This window comes from Lactuca serriola, chromosome 5, assembly GCF_051521515.1.
Source record: "Lactuca serriola cultivar US96UC23 chromosome 5, Lser_US96UC23_V15, whole genome shotgun sequence".
Lineage (NCBI taxonomy): Eukaryota > Viridiplantae > Streptophyta > Magnoliopsida > Asterales > Asteraceae > Lactuca > Lactuca serriola.
Window position 1 is genome coordinate 36040335 of NC_136412.1, and position 21563 is coordinate 36061897.

The 21563-nt window shown below is 39.0% G+C and overlaps 1 pseudogene; it reads right to left on the reverse strand.

The window, feature by feature from the left end:
* Positions 1 to 6302: 6302 nt before the first annotated feature.
* On the reverse strand, positions 6303 to 9190 carry LOC145049426 (protein EMSY-LIKE 3-like; annotated as a pseudogene).
* Between the last annotated feature and the right edge of the window lie 12373 nt (positions 9191 to 21563).

Sequence of the window (21563 nt, forward strand, 5' to 3'; positions counted from 1 at the left end):
ATGTATGGAACTATGGCTTCACCTCCTCCGAGCATCACCGAGAATTCCTGATGAAATTCACGGATCGAGCATCGTTTAAAAAAGTCACCGATAAGTTTTATGGAAGTGATTCTTCGTAATCAATATCTGAAAGCGGAGGTAAATGTTGCCCTAGTTATTTGTTTTCCATAGAACTCATTCCTATATATATATATATGGAAAATGAATGATTAGGGCAACACATATTTGAACCGATGAAAACATGACAACACATCACTTCCACAATAACTTCCACAATACATTATTTGTGAAGAAAGAAATGGACACGTGTCATTTGATTATTGGTTCCGGTAAATGTTGCCCTAGTTATTTGTTTTCCATAGAACTCATTCCTATATATATATATATATATATATATATATATATATATATATATATATATATATATATATATATATATATATATATATATATATATATATTATGTGTGATCTTTGTGTTACCTTTTTGGGTTCAGTTTAATCAGAACCATGTTATCACAATCAGATGTTGGTAGTTTTAATTTTTTGTTCATGACAGCTGTTAATATACTTCTATGGAGGGACAAGAAGACGTCTATTGGTGTGCTTGGTTTTGCCACTTTAATATGGGAAATTTTTGAAATGATAGACTATCACTTACTTAGTCTATTATGACTATGTCTAATTCTAGTCCTTGGGGACCTGTTTTCTGTTGTCAAATACATTCAACCTTTTCTACTGCTCTGAAGATAGCCTCTATCCTTAGGTCTGAAATCAACAAACATGTAGAGGTCCTTAGAGAAATTGCTTCTGGAAAGGACTTGAAGGAATTTTGTATTTATATGTTTCTTTATTTTTTCCTCTCTATTTTAGCCATTGTCTTTATACCAATTCTCTATTATTGTACTAATTAATGATCCAATGTTTTATGTTTACTAGTTGATTGTTCACTTGTGGATTGTGTTAATTGAGCTGATGCTTTTTCAACTTTGAACTGCGGCTTCTATAACATGATTTTACTATAATAAAGTAATTTGGTTTTGGGATTGTTGCTTTTATGTAGGTTTGCTTAGTGTTATTACACATGTTTATCTTTGGTTCATTGTATTGTAGGTTTGAAAGATGTTCTCTAAGTTCGAGAAAACATGGAGATCTTCTTATCATTTTGGAAGGTAATATATCTATCTACTTTAATATTTTATATATTTTACATTAATGTGTGTCTAAATAGTTTGAAAGTTGTATGATTTTGTGTCCTTTGGTAGCAATCCGTTATAGAAATGGTCCCTATAGTAGCAATATATTATTGAACTGGTCCATATGGTCAGTATGACAACAATCTGTTATAGAAATGGTTCCTATGGTAGCAATCTTGTGGTAGCTATCTATTACAGAAACAACCCCTATCTAGCATTTTGTTATAGAAATGGTCCTTGTGGTATCACTTTGTCACTTCATTTACTGTTTTGCCCTTCTTCACTTCATTTATTGATTTTCCCTTCTTCTCGTCATTAACAAAAAAATGGTCCCGTTAACTGTTACATATGTATTGATTGTTTATTTTTTTGTTGTTTTGTATCAATTTTTTTTAAAGGAATTCAAAAGAAAGGTAGGCTTCATATCATAATTGGAGAAGAAGGAAATTAACTAACATAATTTCTTGGGGAACTTGTAAGGATGGCTAACCTTGTTGGAATATAATATGAAGACTCGAGAAAGCTTCCCATGCATACAATTTAGAGTTAATAAGGTGTATTTTTATCTTTTAATTTAAGATGGTTGTGTTTTAAATATATTGAGATATTTTTTTAGACAATTTTGAATTGATGTAATGATATTTTGTTTTTCTTTTTGTTATCTTACTTGACCTATTATTATTTTATATTCTATTTAAAATAAAAAGAATAGGCCTAATTTATTAGTATGTTTTTTGTATTAAAAATACGCCCTAAATATATGAAAATGATAATTATATTTGCAGTTAAATAGTGTCATAAAAATAGTGCCACTAAAACTTAAAAGTGCTTTAGTGGCATAATCATAAAGTGCCACAATAGCCCATTTAGGCTTCAGCGGCACAACCAAAAAGTGTCACTAAAGGTCTTTAGTGGCAGCATTTTTAGTGGCACTATTTTTTTGTGCCGCTGATTTCCTGAGGGGTTTTTAGTGGCACTTTTTCTATGCCACTAAATATCATTTTATTTGTAGTGACATTTGGCAGTTTGTGAGCCGATACAGCTGTAAGGAACTTGAGGATATGATAGCTCGAGCTAGGGAGAGGGAGATCGACTTGGAGATGGAGAAGAAGAGGAAGCCTGAGTATATGCCAAATGTTGAGAGATCAGGCAAAAGGCCCAAGGTATCTAACTCTAGACTGAGAGGCCATTAGAGCCGTAGCCGCTGTGGCAAGATGCATGAGGGGGCATGAAGAGTGAGTGGTTGTGGCTGCTTCAAGTGCGTCGGAACTGGGCATATTAGCACAGATTGTATTGCTGCCACCACCACCACTCTGGTATCTAATCTGATTCGTTCTATTTCAATCAGAGGGGTCACAAGAAGGCCTATTGTCCGAGTTTAGCTGCAGCAAGACCGATATCAGCACCCACTCTTGTAACACTCCTGATTACTAATGGCTGCCAGGGCTGAGCAGACGCGCTTGTAACGAAGAGCAGGGCTTTCCAGCTAACGACGTAGGAGGTGTGTACGACTCCCAATGTGGTGATGGGTACGTATCTTATCCTTATCTATTTTTTTATATTGAATTTCCGGATTATGTTTATATGTTTTATTTTAGGATCGTTCCTTGTGAACGGTATTTTGCTTTGGTATTGTTCAATTCGGGGCTACCCGATCTCTAGTATCGCTTGCGCTGAGTAAGAGGTTTGTTGGAGCTCTAGGGAGATGGATTGTCCTATTGATGTGGAGATTTTTGATGACAAGACTGTTCGGGTTGCGAGGGTTCATCTGGGGCGTACTCTTCAGTTGTTTGGTGAGCAGTATCTAGTGGATTTGGTTCCCATTATGTTGCGGGGGAACATGGTCATTGTGGGTATGGATTAGTTAAGCCCTAATGGGTAGTGATCGACTGTGAGCAGCAGTTGGTACGGGTTCTGACCCCAAGTGGGGGAAAGTTAGTGATTCATGGTGAGAGACTGCAGAGTGGGTGGATTATCTTTTCAGCAGCGAAGTCCAGACGCTATCTTCAGCAGGGTTGCTCGGGTAATATCGCCTACGTCATGATACTCAGGATAAGGGTTAGGTGACAATGGATGATGTGCGGATTGTGCAGGATTACCCAAATGTATTTCCAGAGGATTTACCTGGGCTGCCTCCTTAGAGGTAACTTCAGTTCATGATCGATTTGGTTCCAGGTGCGACTCTAATAGCCAAAGAGCCATATTGGTTGGCTCCTCCTGAGAAGCATGAGTTCTCTACACAGCTGCACGGGCTATTAGACAAGGGATTTATTCGACCGAGAAGCTCGCCTTGGGGAGCCTCAAACCTGTTTATAAAGAAGAGGGATGGGTCTTACCGTATGTGTATCGACTACTGGGTATTCAACAAGGTAACAGTGAGGAACCGTTATCCCCTCCCGATGATTGATGATCTTTTCGACCAGCTTCAGGTTGCATCTTGGTTCTCCAAGATTGATTTACGATAGGGTTATCATCAGATGCAGGTCAGGAATGAAGATGTGTAGAAGACAGCTTTCCAAACTCGATATGGTCATTATGAGTTTGTGATGATGCCTTTTGGGCTCACCAATGCTCCAGTCGCGTTCATGGATCTCATGAACTGCGTATGTAGACTGATGCTGGATCGGTCTGTGATAGTATTTATTAATGATATCTTGGTTTATTCCTAGACTCTATAGTAGCATGAGGAGCACTGAGGGAGGTGCTAGAGACTTTGAGTGGGGAGAGACTTTTTGCAAAGTTCTCCAAGTCCGAGTTCTAGTTGCATGAGGTGCAGTTTCTGGGGCAACTTGTCAACCAAAAAGATATTTTGGTTGATCCCGCCAAGGTCGAGGTGATGATGCAGTGGGTGGTTATGAGCTCTCCATATGAGATTCAAATTTTTCTTGGATTAGCTGGCTATTATCGGAGATTTATTAAGGATTGCTCCAAGATCGTTGTACCTTTGACTCGACTAACCAAGAAGTCGACAACTTTTCGCTGGGGCATGAGCAGTATGCAGCTTTTGAGACTCTTAGACAGCGGTTGGGTAAGGCACCGATTTTGACCCTGCCTAAGGGTGTCGTTGATTTCGTGGTTTATTGTGATGCTTCGATTACAGGTTTGGCGACAGTGTTGATGCAACGGGGTCGATGATCGCTTACACTTCGAGGCAGCAGAAGCCTCATAAGCCAAACTATCTGACGTATGATTTGGAGTTGGGGGCCTTGGTGTTTACCCTCAAGATTTGGCAGAATTACCTCTATCGGGTCCGGTGTACCATCTACATGGACCACAAGAGCCTAAGATATGTGATGGATCAGCCAAATCTGAATATGAGGCAGCGTCGCTGGTTGGATGTGGTGAAGTATTACGATTGTGAGATCCTTTATCACTCGGGGAAGCCCAATGTGGTAGCCGATGCTCTTTGCCGCAAGGTGGTCACGACTCCGATCAGAGTGTATTTTGGGTCTGGTGGCTTCCTTTGATTATGACATGCGTAGGCTGTTGACTCTACATCAACGAGTCTGCATTTCCTACTATGGCGGTGTGCACCAAATTCTGATGGAGGAGGTTTTCGATTAGTGTCTAATTCCATAACTCACTAATAGAAAAACAGCCTTTTAGGACGAGCAATGCATGTCGTAAAACGTTCACACGACGTGCAAATGCGTCTCAAGAAAGGCCATGTCATAACGAGAGACGACATGCTTTTGTGCGTCATCTATTTATGACGCTCATTTACGACGCGCATTTATGACACGCATTTACAACACGCAATTATGACATGCAATGCGTATCAAGAAAGCCTATGTCATAAAGGAAAACAACACGCATTTGTGTGTCGTAACCTTACGACACGCGTGTTTATGACACGCAATGCGTATCAAGGAAGCCCCTGTCAAGAAAGGCCATGTCGTAAATGAAGATGACACACATTTTTGCGTATCATAATTTTAAATATTTAAAAAAATATTATTTTTAGATTTACTAATTTTTAAATTAAACTTGCATTGAATGTCTCATAACAGAAAATAAAATACCATATACAAAAAATATAATCCATTGCATAAATTTTAATGTCATACAAATAATCGATCCATGGAAAGATAAAACAAATCAATAGATATTGTTTCCTCCATATACATGATTATCACATACTAAATAACAAACTTTATTTCATATTCATACATATGATTACATTATTCATTAAAAAAACATATACCTACATTTACGCATAAAATGTTATTACATGATACAAGTTGGCCACTTCATTGATGGATCACCAAGAAGAAGACTAACAACTTCCCTAAAATTTTCCATGATGTGCTCATACTCATGTCCTGTAACTTTAACCATTTAATAAAGTAAAATACCTCCTAAAAATAAAACTGCAAAAGAAACAATATATCATAATGAGAAATTACTAACATGAATGGAAGAAGTACACTCTAAATTTGTTTTACCAAGAGTGACATGGACGATCAGGTGCTACAAGTTTGTCCAAGCTGCCAAACAATGACTGCATGCAAACCAAAACATTCATACACTATAAATTTAATTTCCATACAAATCATATTCATACATACGAGTTTATTTTACCTTTTTTGCCTCATATCATTATTTTTTTTATTCTTATTAGCCATGGAGTGTTGGTGTTTTCTTTTCTCTCATTCAATCAACCATTAACCGTTTTTTTAATTATGATGAGAGGTTTCCCTGGAAAATTGAAATCTTAAATGAGCAATGATTCCCGAGTCAAGGCTATGACTCAGATCTGCGATCAGGCTAAATTTTCAGATATCACAAAGAACGTTTTTGGTATCATGCCATTCCTTTCTTTATCATATTACAACATATCATGTTTTGAAAATCTATCAACTTGTAGAAAGAATTTGAAAGTAAAATGTTGTAATAGAATGAAATGAAAGTAGGAAGCTATGATACACTCATAAGTGAAAGTGTATTGCTATCTCCTGCTGTTGATAAGAAACAAAGTGAAAAGTAGGATGCTCTAAATTGTATTTGATGTGAAATAAATGCAAAGAATTATGAGAATCAATTTATTACTATTAGCAACCATTTGTTTATAAAAGGGAGCTTTTGGTATTCTCCTCGCAACCTTAAACTACCCACACCAAGTGATAGAATAGTACTTTGAAAAATTAACAATTTCCATCCCAGTTGACTCTGCATCAAACAGAAAAAAGTAAGTCAATCAATAGTCCATGGTCAATGGTCAACGGTCAATACCAACTACAAGTTGATCGGTCATATCCTAAGAAGGTAGAGAGATTTTCTACCATAAATATGCAAGCATTATAATTATATTCATATATGTCATTTCGTTTTATGTTGTATTTCCCAAGTTTTACCAAAGAAAAGAAAAAAAGGAGAGAAAAGGAGATTATATTTTCATGTTGCTAGGCTTGAAGAAATAAAAGGTAAATAAACATTTTAATAATTTATGTGTTCCCAAGTTTGAAGAAAAAGAAAAGAAATTAAATTCATGTCTTATTTTAAGGAACCAAATCCTTCCAAATTGGAAGGGAAGATTATCCTTTCTCTTCTTTCCATTATAAAAACTCAGGAACAAAAAAAAATTCCTGTCTTCTTACTTCCATTCACTTGTCTCTTTAAGTGGGACTCAGGAAGTAAGCATTTAGTAGAGTTATAAGAAGAGTATAGTTTAGTTTAGTGTTTGTACCACTTTCACCATCTGATATATATGCAAGCCTTGTAATGGCATCAGTTAGTGCTTGTTCATCTTCCTGCATTATATATCATTATTATTATTATTTCAATCATAAATCATACATTACATGTTTTCATAATTAACTAACCTTGAGCACTTTCTTAGCTTTCTCTATTTTAACAGGATCTGGATGACTAGACCCAAATACCCTATCAACCTGTTGCATGAATGTTAAAATTCATTTCCCTTCTTGTAAATAAAATATACAATATACATATATGATATATCTACAATTATCATGTATGTGCCTCTTTTATTAGAGTATCAGTGTGAAGTGACTGAATATTGTCTAGACCCTTCTTTCCAATGCCATTATGTGATGGTGGAAAATCTTTTCTTGCTGATGCTGCTTGACTTTTGGGCAACCCTCTACCTCTCCCTCCACCTCCACCTCCACAAGGACCATTATCACGTCCAACAGGTCTACTCATTCCATGACCTGATCCACCATTGTATATCCTCTGGTGATATCTACATCAAGTATCAAACAATATTTTATTTAAGAGATGGTATATCACCCATAATTTTAACTTTCTACACATACCTCTGCAAGATTAACCCACTCCCATGTCTCATTTGTTGTACTAATATCATAAACTAGTGCATGCCGACCCTAGAAGTATATTTTTCCAACATAAAATTTGGAGGTGGAGCTGCAAGCAATATCAAATTTCCTCAACGGGGTTGTAATATGTTATAACTGCTTCATAAAAATTGTTGTCATCAGGCCATTTGGTTCTCATTTTTCTTCCAATCAATGGGGAGAATGCTGATGTTTCAGCAGACTCATTTGCAAGCGGCCCAGAAGTCACACGATTACCAAGCTGCCCCCTCTCACTTGGCCCTGATGGAGGGTACTGCATTTTCATGGAAGATCCTCCCCCCATTATCTCACCACCACCACCACCCTGCCAATTACCATTTACAAATTACAAACATATCATAATAAAAAACAAAATACCAATGTGGTGTGGAATGGGCTTATAGATTTCTTGTTTTTCCCTTTTGTCCCTGAGACATGTGCTCTTCTAGGGGATGAAGAAGCAGCTTTCCTTTGACGATTCTTCCAGTACGATCATATTCAACTTCTCCTTCACTTGAGATTTCAGCTTCTCTTTGTTCACTTTATAATTCGTATACAACAATTCAGCTTGTGAAGGAGCAGCATGCATATGAACATCATTGCCCTTCTCAAATGCTTCCCAACCATGTATGTTCAGTTGCTTGAACTCCAATGCTTGTCCACTTACTATATTATGGTCACCCCCCCTGCAATTCAACAACTTATAATAATATTAATTTTTGAGAAAATATTTATAATAAATAAATAAATAAATAAAGATAAATCAATAAAGGTTATTACTCACAACATAGAACTTCTAATTTTTTTTACAATTCTCATTTATAAAACATTAATTTTTAAAACATACCAGTGGACCTGCCAACAAAGAGGTTCCAGAATCCACAATTGCTGCACAACCATCACCGCAAAATCCTGAAATTGAAAAGCATTGGTAAATACAAAAATATACATTTTTTATAATTCTTAATTTCAGATGAACAAACATGAATAGCCTGAGATAACCAGTAGTTGTATCTCCAATAAGGTCATCGCCCATATCAAACCAAAAATAAAAAAAGAAAAATGAAATTTAGATAAAGGACTATATATATATATATATATATATATATATATATATATATATATATATATATATATATATATATATATATATATTTGTAGATATGTTCTAATAAGATAGTTACCTGCCAATAACCCTTTTGAGTCACAGGTACATATGTTGTTTGCCCTAAAAATGATTAGGATCGACCTTGATTTACCATGTTGTACCTAAAAGGGTATGCAAATATCTTAATTAACAATCTGAATCTGAGTAAATGACCATTCTACCCTTTATTTTGAAATGAGACCAACGAATTAAGCCACATATGTTAGAAATAACTCAAAGAAACACTGCTTTATATATGTCCTAATTAATTTATGTATAAATTAAGTCAATAAGAAAAAGAGCAAGAAAACTACCACGCAGGAAAAACATTTCCAACAGAGATTTCTTGAAATCCAAGGCCAAGAATACAATCAAACTTGGCTGCTAGGAAGGTGATTACAGGTTCTTTTGTTGCCTCTATAAAATCCTGAAAAAAAAAAAGATTAAAAGACAAAGTATAATGAGAAAATAGTAGTTAAGTGAATCAAAAACCAAAATATCTTAATTCTTACCTACTCTAGATGGGATCATGTATAAAAATTTATTGTTTACCTAATAACCATTACTAATTGTAAGTGTAAACGACAAAAATATTACAAAACTAAAATGCTTAAATAAAATTTGCTAAAAGTGAAACAATTATATCTAATAACATAAATAATAAGTTAAATAAGCCATAATATGAATTGATACATTTAGAGGGAGTTTATTTTTTAAAATTATTAACTACTTAGTGAATCAAGTAAGACAAGAAATGGAAAAGGTTTCTGGAATTGAACATAATGAAGTGCCTGGAGCTGATGTGACATCCCCATTTTCACGGCAAGAAAAGACCGATTTTGTTTATGCTTTACAAAAATCAGAGTTCTTCTTTTAATAAAAATGTTGTGGAATTTGTTCCCAGAAAAACACGATAAATACGTTATTAAAACATTTTCGAAGAAACGTATTTTATTCATTTTAAAACGTTTTGGATGCCATCATTAATACAGAAACATAAGCATAAACATAACTTACATTTATTTACACTAGTGATCTACAGCTCTTTAAATCTCTCAGTGTAATGTGACTTCATATCAACACCTGTGATATAAATAAACTGAGTGGGTCAGGTTGGCAAACCTGGTGAGTACATAGGGTTTTCAACCCACAATAATATAATTATTATGTTTAAACAATCAAACAATCAACCCAATTACCCATCCCCATTATCTTCTTTACTCTTAAGGGTTTAACCTAAGAGTCATCTATCCTGCATTCGTTTATTTCGAAGTCCCTTACTTCCAGGGTTATAGGACTGGCACTAAATCCATAGCTGCCGATGTTCGTTCGTAAAGCACTAATTCCATAGCTGCTATATCCTACTCATCGGGTACTAAATCCATAGCTACCAGTGTTCAATAAGAACTAAGTCCATAGTTGCCAATTCCTAACAGGTACTAAATCCATAGCTACCAGTGTCTAACTAATAGGTACTAAGTCCATAGCTACCAATTCCTAATAGGTACTAAATCCATAGCTACCAACGTCTAACAGGTACTAAGTCCATAGCTACCGGTGTTCTCCCATAGGCGCTAAGTCTATAGCCGCCAATGTATACTCACATCATCTTATATCTCTCATCATTCATCTACCCATCTCACACCCAACAGATTCGTATATACAAAATACGTATAAGGTTTAAATCCTTTAAAACACGTATAAAAACTTCATCCAGCATAGACAGCAAGTATTCAGATAATATGCACACATAGCACATAGTTTATATAAAATACTTCATATCTATGTCTAAGATGAAAGGGACTATGCACTCACTTGAAAGGTGATGACTCAGCACTCGGACAGTGCTTTGATACTCTCAAAACAATTTCCTTTGATAAAACCTAGTACCAATACCACTAGGGTTTAGTCTAATGATAACCGCGACAAATTAATAGTTTATATAAGCGTTAATAACACTTAATATAACTCATAATAATAGCCTAAATAAATATTTTAAAGACCTAATAACATTCCTATAATTAGTTTGTCACACCCCCAAACCTGAACGGCGGAAACGATCAGGGGCGGATGACTTCATGTGGTAATGTAACAAATGAATACATAGTAAAGAAAGCAATACAACCATCATATATATAATTGAAAGTTTACATTTGTCAAAAGTTACATGTTCAAAACCAATTACAATATGATGTCGAAATACGAGATTAAACTGGCGCCGCAGCATCCCTTCATCAAAAGCAAAATGAATACCTGAAATTTACTGATTTCCTGGGACATACAAGTAATTTTGAAAGAGTAGATCAGCATTTAAGCTGGTGAGTTTCATAAGTATTTAAATGACAATGTTTGAATGAAATGAAATGTTTTGTCTTTGTTTCTTTGTGTTTATAAAATTCTATATTTTCTACTAGTATAATAGTAGCCTTACTTCAAGACCAATGTTTGTTTCCAAAATGTATGTAAGTGTAAAATCACCAATGAGTTCGAAAACCTTGTAAATCAATGCATTTTTAATACCCCTTGTGAGTTTTATAACCATACTATTGACTCGGAATGCCTATACACAACGTTCTTCAGGCGTTGGAATGTTATGATGTTTGTCACCCCAAACGGTAGAGTGCAGCTAACAGTCAGGGCGCGGGTTGTCAAGCCCGTATAGATCTATACACAAACACCATGCTCCCCCTCCAAGGGATTCTGGTATATAATACAGGACTTGAAATGTGTACTCGAACGTACATGAAGTTAGTGTCTCACAAAACCGTGGTATAAAAACAGATCTACTTGTTAAAATGTTACGTTTGTTCTTGTATACGAAAGTAAACTCTTGAAATTCATGTTTCTAGTACATAAGAGTTAGAAATTTGTTCGTAAAACTATAACTATTATAGTTTTCTAAAATTGTGTCTTGTTTGTTTAGAAATACCTAGAAAAGGAATCACTTGTTTATGAAAGCATAGATTTTTGGTGTAGAGTCTAAGATAGACAACAATAATCTAAGAAAAGTTCAGTTTATACATGCATTACAACAAATTTATATTTCAAAAGATAGAATGCTATTTTAACATATGTTATATATATAAAAGTTCCTTAAAGGTTTATAAATCGCATGTGATTTGGATATATAACAGCATATAAAAGAGTTTCTTTATGTAACACACGATAATACTCGTGTGTTTTACTTGTAATCCCCCCCTTGAAAGCATATAAAAGAATTTATAGAATATTTAAAAGGTAAATTAAGGGGTATGAACTCACTTGAAAGTTTGAAGATAGCGAGATGGAAAACTGGGCAGAGTTTCGTCTCGGGAAACGGGTTTTCCTCGGGATTCTCGAGAATCTCGGGAGTAAAATTGACCCTCGGGACTTCAGCAAAAAGACCAGAGCTTCGGGTTTGAACGAGCACGGAAAACGAGGCAAGATTGTGAGAGAGAGGAGAGAAATGAGCCCTTTTCTCGGAAGCCCTCGCATCCTATTTATAGGAAGGCTGAACTGCCTCGGTACGCGGGGCGTACGCTCGTACGCAGCGTGTACGCGTATGTCATGCATAACCGAAGCCTCGACTGCCTCGGCTTCGGATGGGACGGGTTGCTGGGGAGACGGGTCGGACGGGACAGCGGGTCGGACGGGTCGGACGCTTCGGATGGGTCGGACGAGTCGGACGCTTCGGATAGGGCGACATGGACGATCAGAGGCCAAGTCTCCCGGTTACGCAGGGCGTACAGGGGTACGCAGCGCGTACCTCGGAGGAGGACGTTGACTCCTCTTCGGATAATGTCTGATTTTTGAATTAAATAAATATATAATTTATTTAATAAACTTCAAAAATTCATATCTTCTTCATACGAACTCCGTTTTCGATGGTCTTTATATCCACGCGTAGGTGAGACTACGCTCTACAACTTTCGTTTAGACTCCGTCGGAAAACTCCGAAATTATTTTTTTATTATTTATTATAAACTCATCTTGTTTAAGGAATTTCTTTGAAAATTCATAACTTCTTTATTTGATGTCGGTTTTTGCCAGACTTTTTACTGCTGGAATACCATTGTCGAGACCTTCGATTCTCGTTTAGGTCATTCCGGCCAAAAGTCGCTCGATCTCCGATTCGAGTTTTTAGCTGTCTGTTGCTAAGCCGAACTTGGAAAAATCATAACTCCGCTATATGAAGTCCGATTTGGGCGTTCTTTTTCACGTACGATCATGGTTCAAAGACATTTAAACATAGAAGGAAATTAAATAGAACTATTTGTACATTTTATTATGAAAGTAAATTTTATTACTCAAAAGTGGTTACAATACTTGACCCTTTTTGGTCATTACAAAGAGTTGAAATATCGGGTTGTCACATATTTGAAGGCTATATTAAAAATTGTGTAAGCGTAGCACACTTACATCGAATTTTATCGAAAATTGGAACTTAATTGGAGCAGCATTTCGAAACCGAAAGACTCCTTTTTCTCGGGACTCCGGGAGCCTCGGGGCTTCCTTAGGGTGATAGGGGCCTTATCTAGGGTTTAGGAGGGTTTAGGGCACTTAGAGAGAGAAAGAAGTTAGAGAGATAGTGGAATTTTGAGTGAAAAATGAAGTTGCCTCGGTACGCTGGGCGTACCTCGGACCTACGTTGGGCGTAATGGCTTGGATAAGATCAGCAGGTGGTAGTCTCCGAAGGGTGCGACGTGGCTCAAGCTGGACCGTAGGAGGCTGAAGTATGCGAGGCGTTCCGACCTCGCACGCGACGCGTAAGGAGAACGTTGGGCGTCCGAGAGAGAATATCGGGTTACAAAGAGTTGAAATATCGGGTTGTCACATCATCCCCCCGTTAGAGAGAATTTCGTCCCGAAATATAAAGTAGTAAAGATACTGGTGAACATGAAAGAGATGAGGGTACTTTTGTTTCATCTGATCTTCGCGTTCCCATGTGAATTCAGGTCCCCGCTTGGCGTTCCAGCGAACCTTCACGATGGGTATGCGACTTTGTTTTGTTTGTTTGACCTCTCGGTCCATGATTTCTACTGGTTCTTCCACAAAGTTGAGGCTCTCGTTGATCTCGATCTCGTCGAGTGGAATAACAAGAGTCTCGTCGGACAGACACTTTTTCAAGTTTGAGACGTGGAAGGTTGGATGGATGTTACTAAGTTCGCGCGGTAGGTTAAGCTTGTAAGCCACAGGGCCGATTCTGGCAAGGATCTCGAAAGGCCCTATGTATCTTGGATTTAGTTTCCCACGCTTTCCAAACCGTATTAAACCCTTCCACGGTGAGACCTTTAATAAGACGTGGTCTCCTACCTGGAATTCCAAAGGTTTCCTCCTTTGGTCAGCGTAGCTTTTCTGTTGGTCTCTAGAGGCTTTCAATCGTTCACGAATCTGAACGATCTTCTCTGTCGTTTCTCGTATGATTTTCGGACCGGTGAGAGTGCTTTCAGGAACTCTTCCTCTAGCTAACTGGGTATCGCCAACTTCAGTCCAGCACAGAGGGGATCTGCACTTTCGACCATAGAGGGCTTCAAACGGAGCAGCCTTTATGCTTGTATGATAACTATTGTTGTATGAAAATTCGACAAGGGGTAAATGAATATCTCATGCCTTTCCAAAGTCAATCACACAGGCACTCAGCATATCTTCTAAAGTTTGTATTGTTCTCTCACTTTGTCCGTCTGTTTGTGGGTGGTAGGCTGTACTCATGTCTAGCCTAGTTCCTAGGGAACTTTGTAGTGACTGCCAGAATCTTGAAGTGAATCTACTATCTCGATCGGAGATAATGGATATCGGAACACCATGCAGTCGCACTACTTCCCTTAAGTAAGTTCTTGTAAGCTTCTCCATTTTGTCAGTCTCCTTGATGGGTAGGAAATGCGCGGATTTGGTCAATCTGTCGATAATGACCCATATGGTATCGAGTCCACTTGTCGTCTTGGGTAACTTGGTTATGAAGTCCATAGTAATCCACTCCCATTTCCATTCTGGTATCTCTGGTTGATGTAGTAATCCTGACGGTTTCTGATACTCGACCTTAACCTTAGCGCAAGTAAGACATTTACTCACGAAGGTAGCAATTTCTGCTTTCATGTTAGGCCACCAGTACAGTTTCTTAAGATCCAGATACATTTTATCTGAACCCGGGTGAACGGAATATCTTGAGTTGTGAGCCTCGGTCATGACTACGTTTCTGAAACCACCATGTTTCGGGGTCCAGATTCGGTCCATGAGATAGTAGGCTCCGCCACCCTTGACTTCTAGATTCTTTTCCATTCCTCGCAGGGATTCACCCGCCACATTTTGAGGTTGCAAAGCTTCCATCTGTGCCTCCTTAATTTGTGTGGATAAGTGGGAATGGATGGTCATAGTCAGAGATTTGACCCTCCGACCAGTGTATTCCTTTCGACTGAGGGCGTCAGCTACTACGTTGGCCTTGCCAGGATGATAACGAATTTCGCATTCGTAGTCATTCAGTAACTCAACCCATCGTCGTTGTCGCATGTTGAGTTCCTTCTGATCGAAAATGTGTTGAAGGCTCTTGTGATCGGTGAAAATAGTACTCTTTGTTCCGTATAAGTAGTGCCTCCAGATCTTCAGAGCAAATACCACTGCTCCTAAATCGAGATCGTGTGTCGTATAGTTCACTTCGTGTGTCTTAAGCTGTCGGGAGGCATAAGCGATAGCCTTCCCTCTCTGCATAAGAACACAACCAAGTCCTTGATTTGACGCATCGCAATACACTACGAAGCCTTCTATCCCTTCGGGGAGGGATAGTATCGGTGCGGTGCACAAGGCCTGCTTTAGTGTCTTGAATGCCTTCTCTTGTTTCGCTTCCCAGTCAAATGCCACACCTTTCTGGGTTAATGTAGTAAGAGGTTTCGCAATGCTCGAAAAGTTCTTTATGAATCTGCGATAGTAGCCAGCTAGACCTAGAAATTGACGAATTTCTGTAGGTGTCTTTGGTGCCGACCAGTTCTCGATGGCCTTAATTTTGGAGGGGTCCACGTGTATACCTTTCTCGCTAACAACGTGGCCTAAAAATTCGACTCTTCGAATCCAAAATTCGCATTTAGAGAACTTCGCATAGAGTTTCTCCGTTCGCAGTGTTTCTAGGACTTTTCGTAGGTGCTGACTATGCTCTTCCTCACTTTGAGAGTAGATAAGTATATCATCGATAAAGACGATGACGAACTGATCCAAGGAAGGGCGGCATACCCTATTCATTAGGTCCATAAATACTGCTGGTGCATTGGTTAATCCGAACGGCATCACTACGAATTCGTAGTGTCCATAACGAGTTCGGAAAGCTGTCTTTGGAATGTCCCCCTCTAGAACTCGTAATTGGTGATATCCGGACCGTAGGTCTATTTTTCAGAAGTAGTTCGCTCCTTGAAGTTGATCGAATAAGTCGTCGATACGGGGTAGAGGATAGCGGTTCTTGACAGTAAGTTTGTTCAGTTCTCTGTAGTCGATGCACATACGGAACGATCCGTCTTTCTTCTTTACAAACAAGACCGGTGCTCCCCAAGGTGAGAAACTTGGTCTTATGAATCCTTTTTGAAGGAGTTCATTTAGTTGACTGGAAAGTTCCTGCATCTCTGCTAGTGCTAGATGGTAAGGCGACTTCGCTACTGGGGTAGCTCCTGGAACTAAGTCGATTCTGAACTCGACTTGGCGTTGTGGTGGTAATCCTGGTAGTTCTTCTGGAAAGATATCGGGAAAGTCGCGTACTACCGAGATGCTCTTGATGTCCTTCAGTTCTTGACTTGTATCAACGATGTGCGCTAGGAATGCTCGACAATCCTTCCGCAAGCACTTTCGAGCTTGGATGCACGAAATGATGCGAAGGTTTGTACTAGATTTGTCGCCGTAGATAACTAATGTTTCGTTGTTAGGGAGATTAAGACGGACTGCTTTCTCAAAGCACATGATGACGGCGCGAAGAAGACTCAACCAATCCATGCCGACTATGACGTCGAAACTTTTAATTTGGACCGGCATGAGATTGATTGGGAAAGAATGGCCGTCTAAAGTTAACGTACAGCCCATGTATATGCAATTAGTGTTTTCGGTTTTTCCATTGGCCATCTCAACAATGAATGATTTTTCTAACTTGCTAGGTTTAGGTTTAAGTAAATGAATAAAGTTTTGACTCACGAAGCTTCTCTCCGCTCCACTATCGAATAATATGCATGCATATGAATTATCGAGAAGGAACGTACCAGCAACTATAGTTGGGTCAGCTACAGCTTCGTCGTGGCCTATTGCCAAAACTCATCCCACACCTCCGATGCCTGCTGCCTTAGGACAGTTCCTCTTGTAGTGGCCCACCTCGCCACAACCGTAGCAAGCCTGCCCTACACCCGCACCGGGAACTTGAGTGATCGGCTTTGCGGGTTCCTTGCAGAAACGGGCCGTGTGTCCTTTCCTGTTGCAGTTGGCGCACTGCATTTCTCGACAAGGTCCATGGTGGTGGTAATTGCATTTGGTGCACTTTGGGAGGTTACCTATATAAGGCTTTGTTAGGTAGGTATTTGTAGGAGCTGTAGTAGGTACAGTGGCAGCATTCACTGAAACCAGTTGTTTCTTTGTGGATTCTTGGGAAGACCCATCCTTCCCTTTATTCCACAATCTCTTTCTGCCATTGTTGTTGTTGTTGTTGTTGTTGTTTCCTTTCTGTGGTGCTGGTGCAGAAGTGGTTGAGTTATGATGACCTCTGTAGTCAATCAGAGATTGTGCCAGTTCCTTAGCACTTTCAAAGGTGTCAGGTTTAGAAGCTAACACGCTTGATCGCATTTGGGGCGTCAGTCCCCAGATGTACCTTTCTATTTTCTTGCTCTCGGGAGCAATCATATCTGGACAAAGGATTGCCAACTCGCAGAATCTGTTGGTATAAGTAGCGATGTCGGTACCAACCATTCCGAGAGTCCATAGCTCGTGTTCAAGCTTTTGAATCTCTCCCCGTGGGCAGTATTCTCTCATCATCATGGCCTTCAGGCTCTCCCAGCTTATGGAGTTTGCCACGATTAGGGTAAGTACTTTAACGTGGCCATTCCACTAAGTTAAAGCTTTATCAAGAAGGGTGAAAGTTGCAAATTTGACCTTGCTGTGCTCGGGACAGGAGCAGATTTCAAAGACTGCCTCCGTCCTTTCAATCCACTGCCTCAGGGCCATCACACCACCAGTTCCATAAAACATCCGGGGCTTGGCATTAGTGAAGTCCTTATAGGTGCATTCTCGAGGTGGTCCATGACTCTCGCCATGGTTGGATAGGTGTGTGCCAGATCCCGAGCCATTAGTACTCGAGTTATTGATCTGTGACATGGCAGCTGCCACCGCTGCGGTGACTGCTGCTTGAAACATTACAGCATCAAATTGGGGTGGTGGAGGTGGTGGTGGTACAGGTGCTTCCTCACCGCTGTTTCGCCTTGGATTCCTACGCGGAGGCATCCTTCAACTATAGGTTGAAAAGACAAGGATAAGAATTTCATAGAATAGAAAATGTATGTGTCTCATGAACTAAATCGCTATAGTTCAACAACAGATGATAGTATGAGTCTTAAAATAGAAGAATGAAAGTTATTTGTAAGACTGAAGGTATGAAACAAGTATTTGGTTTCACAAAGACCATTCAAGGTTTGAACGAAATAGTAGTAATAGTGTCACTTATATTAACATAAAAGTTGTTACAACGATCATGAAAATTTGACCCCTATAAGGGTCTCCGATTACAAAGTTCGAGAAATTTAAAGACTTTTAGCCGAGGTCCTAAGCTATAACAAAATTTGAGTCCTTGACAAGCACTACTTGCGACGTAGGTTGCGCTTGGAGCTTGACTCCGCATCTGATTGCTTCGACTCCATTAGACGCCTATCAAAAGCGGCTTGTTGTTCCCTCAGTTCAGCGAGGGCTGCAATCATTTGCGCTTGAAATGCTTCGGTTTGGAGTTGAGCATTGTCTTGTATCTTGTCCAGCCTACGGATGTCAGAAGTGTGAACCTGCACTTCCACGTTGATATCCCGGAGTCGACTAGCTTGTACTCTAGAATGATAGGACTGATTGGCTAACTTACCCACCATTACCAGGAGTGCTCGATCAGCCGAACCTCCGCCGCGGACATCATAGAAGTCCCGGCACATGTCTTAGGGAGGGCGTAGGTTTTGCTGTTGGCTCCAATGGTGGAGGTGACTTCCCCATACGGGAGTCGGTCCTTGAAAGTTCCTTACGAAGACGGGAGGTTGAATGGGTGGTGGATCGATAACTTCCGGCTCTGAGTCGGTACCGGAGTCATCACCCACTTCTATGGGTTCCTCGTCCTCTTCGGGATCATCTTCGATCCATCCTCCGTTGCCTTGGTTAGGAAAGTAGGGGTCGCCAGGGTGGTGAAATCCAGCCATTTGACTGTACGAGAAATAGGGTTATAAGAATTGAATAAAGTCGAAACATGCAAAACATGTAAGTTAAACTAGTTTAGATAGCAAATACTCCTATAGTATTTAAATTCTTGTGTTTGATTCTTGTAATGGTTTGGTAAGGTTTGACTTGTTGCTTACTACGATCATTCCTCGATATACGTTGGTCCAATCTCGGGCAAATATAGTTGATCACGCTATATTTGTCCAAAATCTGATTACATATATCGAGTCTCAATCGTAGTGTCAACTTGTCTAAATACTTGTATAGTTGTATAACATGAAAATAATTTGTGGTATGCATGTAATCGTACTTAAATGAACTATCAATTTAAGTTGAACGCAAAGCTACTTAAGCGTAAAAAGAAAATTTGTTTTGTCAGAGAGTATTAGTCCCTTAAGCATTTATAGTTTGTATATCTTATGTGGTTCGATATACTTAGTTCACTATAAACATTGCTCTGATACCAATCTGTCACACCCCCAAACGTGAACGGAGGAAACGTTCGGGGGCGGATGACTTCATGTGGTAACGTAACAAATGAATACATAGTAAAGAAAGCAATACAACCATCATATATATAATTGAAAGTTTACATTTGTCAAAAGTTACATGTTCAAAACCAATTACAATATGATGTCGAAATACGAGATTAAACTGGCGCCGCAGCATCCCTTCATCAAAAGCAAAATGAATACCTGAAATTTACTGATTTCCTGGGACATACAAGTAATTTTGAAAGAGTAGATCAGCATTTAAGCTGGTGAGTTTCATAAGTATTTAAATGACAATGTTTGAATGAAATGAAATGTTTTGTCTTTGTTTGTTTGTGTTTAGAAAATCCTATATTTTCTACTAGTATAATAGTAGCCTTCACTCAAGACCAATGTTTGTTTCCAAAATGTATGTAAGTGTAAAATCACCAATGAGTTCGAAAACCTTCTTAATCAATGCATTTTTAATACCCCTTGTGAGTTTTATAACCATACTATTGACTCGGAATGCCTATACACAACGTTCTTCAGGCGTTGGAATGTTATGACGTTTGTCACCCCAAATGGTGGACTGCAGCTAACAGTCAGGGCGCGGGTTGTCAAGCCCGTATAGATCTATACACAAACACCATGCTCCCCCTCCAAGGGATTCTGGTATATAATACAGGACTTGAAATGTGTACTCGAACGTACATGAAGTTAGTGTCTCACAAAACCGTGGTATAAAAACAGATCTACTTGTTAAAATGTTACGTTTGTTCTTGTATACGAAAGTAAACTTCTTGAAATTCATGTTTCTAGTACATAAGAGTTAGAAATTTGTTCGTAAAACTATACCTATTATAGTTTTCTAAAATTGTGTCTTGTTTGTTTAGAAATACCTAGAAAAGGAATCACTTGTTTATGAAAGCATAGATTTTTGGTGTAGAGTCTAAGATAGACAAGAATAATCTAAGAAAAGTTCAGTTTATACATGCATTACAACAAATTTATATTTCAAAAGATAGAATGCTATTTTAACATATGTTATATATATAAAAGTTCCTTAAAGGTTTATAAATCGCATGTGATTTGGATATATAACAGCATATAAAAGAGTTTCTTTATGTAACACACGATAATACTCGTGTGTTTTACTTGTAATCCCCCCCTTGAAAGCATATAAAAGAATTTATAGAATATTTAAAAGGTAAATTAAGGGGTATGAACTCACTTGAAAGTTTGAAGATAGCGAGATGGAAAACCGGGCAGAGTTTCGTCTCGGGAAACGGATTTTCCTCGGGATTCTCGGGAATCTCGGGAGTAAAATTGACCCTCGGGACTTCAGCAAAAAGACCAGAGCTTCGGGTTTGAACGGGCACGGAAAACGAGGCAAGATTGTGAGAGAGAGGAGAGAAATGAGCCCTTTTCTTAGAAGCCCTCGCATCCTATTTATAGGAAGGCTGAACTGCCTCGGTACGCGGGGCGTACGCTCGTACGCAGCGCGTACGCGTACGTCATGCATAACCGAAGCCTCGACTGCCTCGGCTTCGGATGGGACGGGTTGCTGGGGAGACGGGTCGGACGGGACAGCGGGTCGGACGGGACAGCAGGTCGGCCGGGTCGGACGCTTCGGATGGGTCGGACGGGTCGGACGCTTCGGATAGGGCGACGTGGACGATCAGAGGGCAAGTCTCCTGGTTACGCAGGGCGTACAGGGGTACGCAGCGCGTACCCCGGAGGAGGACGCTGACTCCTCTTCGGATAATGTCCGGTTTTTGAATTAAATAAATATATAATTTATTTAGTAAACTTCAAAAATTCATATCTTCTTCATACGAACTCCGTTTTCGATGGTCTTTATATCCACGCGTAGGTGAGACTACGCTCTACAACTTTCGTTTAGACTCCGTCGGCAAACTCCGAAATTATTTTTTTATTATTTATTATAAACTCATCGTGTTTAAGGAATTTCTTTGAAAATTCATAACTTCTTTATTTGATGTCGGTTTTTGCCAGACTTTTTACCGCTGGAA